The sequence below is a fragment of the Amblyomma maculatum genome, chromosome 3 (assembly GCF_055883805.1).
Source record: "Amblyomma maculatum isolate TAMU_Amacu chromosome 3, ASM5588380v1, whole genome shotgun sequence".
Classification (NCBI taxonomy): domain Eukaryota; kingdom Metazoa; phylum Arthropoda; class Arachnida; order Ixodida; family Ixodidae; genus Amblyomma; species Amblyomma maculatum.
Genome location: NC_139346.1, coordinates 28,921,792 through 28,927,670, shown reverse-complemented (window position 1 = coordinate 28,927,670; position 5,879 = coordinate 28,921,792). Strand labels below are relative to the sequence as shown.

Below are 5,879 nucleotides of genomic sequence, written 5' to 3'. Positions count from 1 at the left end.
TGAACTAGAAACTGTAGAAAAATACTCACCCAGTATGTTGGCCTCCGGTTCTAGTGTTGTTTGACTACCGGGTGTTGTTAGCATTGGAAATATGAAGGGAGTAAAATTCCCTCTGAATTTCCGCACCTGTTTGCACATTTTGTTTGATGATATCGAGCTGTTTATTAAGGTGTGGTTGGGCTTGCGGGGTTTAACGTCCCAAAGTGACTCAGTCTATGAGAGACGCTGGACTCTAGAAATTTCAACCACGTGGGGTTCTTGAACATGCACTGACATCGCACAGCACAGGGGCGCTTTGCTTTTCGTCACCATCGAAAGCGGTCGCTGAGGCCAGAATTCGATCCCGCATCCTTGGGAAGAGTAGTCGAGCGCCGTAACCACTGCACCACTCGGCAGGCTGTTTATTGAGGACATGTATTAGGTCCTCCATGAGGTCCTCTCTGCATTACGTCTAATGTATCGTGCTTTGGCTCGACCCCTTTTGAATATGGGTAAGTTTCTGGGAGTGGAATACTTGTGAAACATGCCCCAAGCTTTGTTTTGTTGTTTTTAGCCATTTTGAATAACCTTGCGTGTTCTCCGTGCAATATCAGACGTTTGTGTGATGGCTACTTTTGCTTCATATAATATGCATGTGGTGAAGTTTTCAGTTATTTTTTCTACTGTAAGGATTTCAGAATATTTGTTTTCTAGTGTGGCCTTGGTTCTAAAAAGTATCCAATCGGCGAGGTGAAGTTTCCATCGTCATGACATCATTGATATAATGCATGCAAATTATGTTAGATTATTCAATGGTTTGACGAAAATTCGTCTGGACAGGCATAATAATGAAATGAATCACGGTCACTGGCCAAGTTTGAAAAATCTTTTTAGGTGTTTCGGAACCGCACAAAGGCTCCTTATTCACTGAGCTGGACAAAAATTTATCACCACTTATGTACGCAGCACGTAACGTAATGAGCGTGCCTAGTCCCTTGCATCCGGTTCATGGTAGCTGGTGTCGACTGAATGATTAGTGATTCCAGCAGCCGCCGAGATGACACGTTCCTTCCCTTGGTAGCAGTAGAAGCGCTGTCTCAGTCCATCTTGTATGTTCTTGCACATGCTCGGAAATGGTGTTTGTCGTGTGATTACTGTTTGTCACGTCAGGTTTGCGGTCGTTAAGTCGTCTTGAAAACTTTCCTGTTTCGCTAATGTACACTTGGGGGCAATTAGCGCGTGGAATCTGGTAAACAACGCTGAAAAAGCCTTAATCGGCACCCTATATTTAACGTTCATGAGTTGGTTCCTGAACTTGCTGATTGGAATATGAATAACGCGCATGTCGTATTTTGAAAACACGCGCGGTAGTGTCTCGCTGATCCCCTGCACGTAAGGAATGACAGCACGTGCTTGAATGCATTGTTCTTCTTTGTTTCTGGCTTTATTATCCGCTTCTCATTTCGGAAATAAAGTGACTAGAGCAGCCGTTATTAGTGAGTTCACGGTGGATAGTCCTTAATTCTTTTTCCAATGCATCGCCATCTGCGCAGATGCGTACGGCGCGTGTTATCAAGAATGATGCCACTGACATCTTGTGGCCGGCAGGATGGCAAGGCGTCCACACAGAAACTCAGGTAACGGCCTGTGTGCATACGCTTTCTATATAGACCTAGAAGGTGAGGGCGCCCTCATTCCTGTGAACCAGAATATCTAAGAAGGGTAATACGCTTTTTTTCTCACGTTACAGGGTCAACTCAATATGAATTTTTTGGTGTTTAGGCTGTCCAGAAACCTACGCACCAGGTCATTGCCTCAGTTTTATGGCTTGTCATCCGGCAGGTCACGCGTATCTACCACCCGCGCAAGGGAGGCGTCTCGCTGCGCCACCTAGCGTTCTTAATCGAACCTTCTAGAAAAAAAAAATAATGCGTAAGGCTCACTTTCTGCATTTCAATATATGGATAATGTTCTGTAATATTTATTATGCACTGTTTTACAATAACTGCGCACTTATGTTAGCAATTATGACTTTCTGTATGTAAAAAAGTGCCAGTGCGAGTCAAGCCACTCTACCTGACCTGGCTCGCTAGCGCTCGCAAGCCTTTCCTAGGAGCTGCTACGCGTCGTCGGCAAACACTCGTGCGTGTTTTTAGTTGTTCGTGCTGAAAGCCCCAGACGCCTTGTTCACGATGCCAAAAAGAATCCTTCAGGACCCGTTTATGCTCTGTCAGCTGAAGTGGTCTGAGATCGAAGGCTTGTTGTGCTTAGAAGTGCTCGGAGACTCCGCCATGACCCTCTTTCTATGCACGGCCTCCTGAACATCGGCACGATGGAGAATGTCGTAACTCGGACGTGTTTCCGATTTGAGAAAAGCGATATATAGAGGCTATAAAGAGCGTTGCTCATTCCTGAGGCTGTGGTCACACCCCAAAGTGTGACAGTGCCTGGGGATGAGGCCCTGTGTATCAGCCTGCTTCGCCTCGGGTATCCGAATCGGCTGGTGGACCTCGAGAACGTTTTCTGGCGGCACATTTCAACAATATCTTCAGTGACGAACATTGTTTTAAAGCACATCGATGAAACGTTCTTTCACTTTTTGAATAACGTCAATAATCACTCATGGTTGGACCTCAACACTTTGGAGAAATTCTCGCAAGTAACAATCTAGCGACCTCTTATGTTCCTTAAAATTTCTTACATACTCGCCCTTCATTTTCAGTCTGTTCACGCAAAAGGCGCCCCGCTGAAGAATTGCTGGGAGTTTATTCACTGGGGGTTTATTAATGATTATTATTACATCAATGCACACCAGTGCAAAATACACGATGTTTTTATCCTGGCTTCTACCCTTTTGCCGTACCTCATATCGTAAGCAGTCCTTACCCAATAATTTAAGATATTACCTTAACATATTGGCTGCAAATAATATATGTATAGAAGACATCTGAAAAAATAAGTTATCTGTCATGTGCAGTTTCGAGTCAATTGTGGAATAATTGTTAAATCGGTTTGTTGCATTTTAATGTATGTTGTTTCTATTATTTATGTGAATTTCTCTTGTTGTGTCCGCGATGAGCGTTATACTGTTGTACTTTTTCTTTCTTTCTTTGTGCTGATGGGGATGTTAAGTTCACCCTAAGCTTGATGTTCTCAAAACACACTGACGCCCATGTAATCTTGGGGCGCTGTGTGCTACTTCAAGTTCAGTATGCAGCTTTTTGCCCAGTGTCCCCTCTTCCCACTGTAATGTGTGTGGACAAATAAACTCAGTTCAATTCAATACGCCGGCTGTCCAGAGACCGAAAGTTGTATTTCAGCGTCCACGAGCGCTTTCATACCCTGAAATACCAGGCCATTATGTGCCCAAATGGCGTAATATGCCAGATAGATGGCTCTTATGTCGGAAACAAACATGACGCTGGTAAGTGGGCAACTAGGAGTAGTAAAAGATTGAAAAGTATAGCTGTCTGGACAAGCTAGTCTGTCTGTTCCTGCAGCTTAAAACCAGATTTCATTTTTGCCTCAATGAACTATTTATTTTTATACCCTTTCAGGTAACTTCGTAAAGGGCAATGTGTATGCCAAGCAGGAAAAACTTGTGTAAGGAAATAACTTTTGGATATATGGAGACCCAGCATACCCTCTGCGACCCCTCCTGTTGAAGCCATATGGTGGTGTCAGCTTAAGAGTGCAGCAGTGTGCTTTTAATAAGGCCATGAGCGCTGTGAGACAGGCTGTAGAATCGGGCTTTGGGAAAGTAGTTGGAGTTCTTGCTTTCGTTGGCGGTAAAATAAATCAAAGGCTCGTTCTCCAAAATGTGCCACGTATATTTAGGCAAGTGCTTTGCTGGCTAACTGTCACACATGTCTGTAGAGTGCCCAAGTGTCACAGTATTTTGGCCTGGAACCATTATCACTGGAATTGTATTTGACCCCCCGCTAGTATTTCATACAAGCACATACCATAGGTAGCTTTTTCACTCCACCCATGCTTTGTTTTTAAAGGTGCCACTGCGGCGGGCACTTATCATGGAAACTTACAGCAGGTATCGCATTATTTGCGTCTGTAATAGTTATCCTGCATGCCATTATTATCAGCAAGCAGTCAATAAACATTCCTTTATAAAATGAAAAGCTACCTAATGCAGCTGCATGACACATGTACACGGTACCAAGTCAACACATTTTTATTGCTCCTATTTAGAACCAATTCTCCTCTCCAGAGATAGAATACTTTCCACACTTTCGAGCTGTTTGAGCATGTGATTGTGCTTGTCTGTACGACTTTGAATATCAGCACGCATCCCTTGCTCTTCGAGATGGACTCTCCGTTCTCATCATATGCTTGACATTGACTAGCTAGAGCGAGTTCTTCATCTCTCATTCGCGATTCATATTTTCACCGCGGGCTAGAAGCTCTAGGCCTATTGCTTGCAGCCCTCGAACTCCTGCTTAGTGGCAAACAAAGAAATTGCCATCTTGCAGTTCATTTTCTTTTCACTGCTTTTACCAACTCAACGTAAGGACCGTTTAATGTTTTGGAAATCCATAAAACAACTGGACTTGCATTTGTAGAAATGACGATGAATAAATGAACAGTGAACTAAAACAATGCTAGATCGTACAATCACACTCTCAGGGCAGCAGAGCCTTTCACCAGCCACTGATTAACACAGCACAGATGAACAACTTTTACTTTGCATTCTCTAAATTACGTTTCTCCATTCCGCCAACCTCTACTGATGCCATGCCAAATGCTAACAATATATTTGGGTACGAAACAGTTATTAGAAGCTGGGTGACGACGGGTGTCGCCAGGCTCGATTTTATAATGAAATGAGTTGTACCCCTCACTTTAACATTAACCATGTGTGAGAGAGGAGAGTTGACCCACATAATACAGATGTTAATCATCTTGCACGCTTTTATCTTAACTGCTCGTCGAAAAGCACCTCGACTTTGTTAGAAGTCTCCGCCTACTTATTTCTCATTGCATTCTTCGTTTCAGTGGTCAGTACGTGGTGATCAAAGGCTTGCTGCGCAACAAGCATCCTGTGCATGTCTATGTTCTAGCAAAGTAATTGGTTGCCACTTCGCCCCTTCCACTCTCCAGCTGCACCCCACTCCGAGCGCCACTAGTCTTAGTGATGTTAATAGTAATGTCAGTAATAGTGACATGTACACGCCATCCATAACAGTGCATATTATTCTAAATTCAGCATTATGTCCAAGTACTAACCTGTAGATGTTTGGTCCTTACTTTGGGTTCTTAGTGTGGTTCATATTTTTCTCAGCCCATCATTGCACCCTAACAATGCATTCACCCAAACTTCAATAAATTTGAGCAGGACATACTACTGTGTTTCCGTCTGTGCCCTCCTGTACCGTATTACTGACTGCACAACGCAATTGCAACGATACGATTTTGAAGCAAACAAAATGTGGCACTTAAATGTGCTCTAAAATATGTAGCACAAGGAGACATATTGGGCCCTCTTTTACTTTTGGCTGTCATGAATGATCTGCTGAAACACGTCATTACTGCAGTCACCGTTGGCCGACAATAAGGTTGTGAACAAAACTGAAGGAGACAAGTCAAATACAAAGCGGAAAGGAATAGAAAATTGGTGTTCTGAGTGGAAAGTTGTGCTTATCCTTGAAGGAATGTGACAGTGAAACAGTGCAACAGCACACACACATACACAAAAAATTAAAGGCTGTAAAACTTCAGTCTGCATCCATGTGGCATAAGGCCCTTTCCCAACAGTTTACATAAACTTGCCCGCCATAGTGTTCTCAAGGAAGTGTCATTTCAGTTACTAAAAGAAATGCAATATTGTCACTTAATCCCCACTACACAAATTAACAGTCGAAGAGAGCAAGTATGGGGGCTTGACG

At 43.4% G+C, this 5,879-nt stretch overlaps 1 pseudogene; it reads left to right on the top strand.

Annotated features, from left to right (window-relative positions):
* Positions 1-2,171: 2,171 nt before the first annotated feature.
* On the top strand, positions 2,172-3,924 carry LOC146194418 (uncharacterized; annotated as a pseudogene).
* Positions 3,925-5,879: the final 1,955 nt, after the last annotated feature.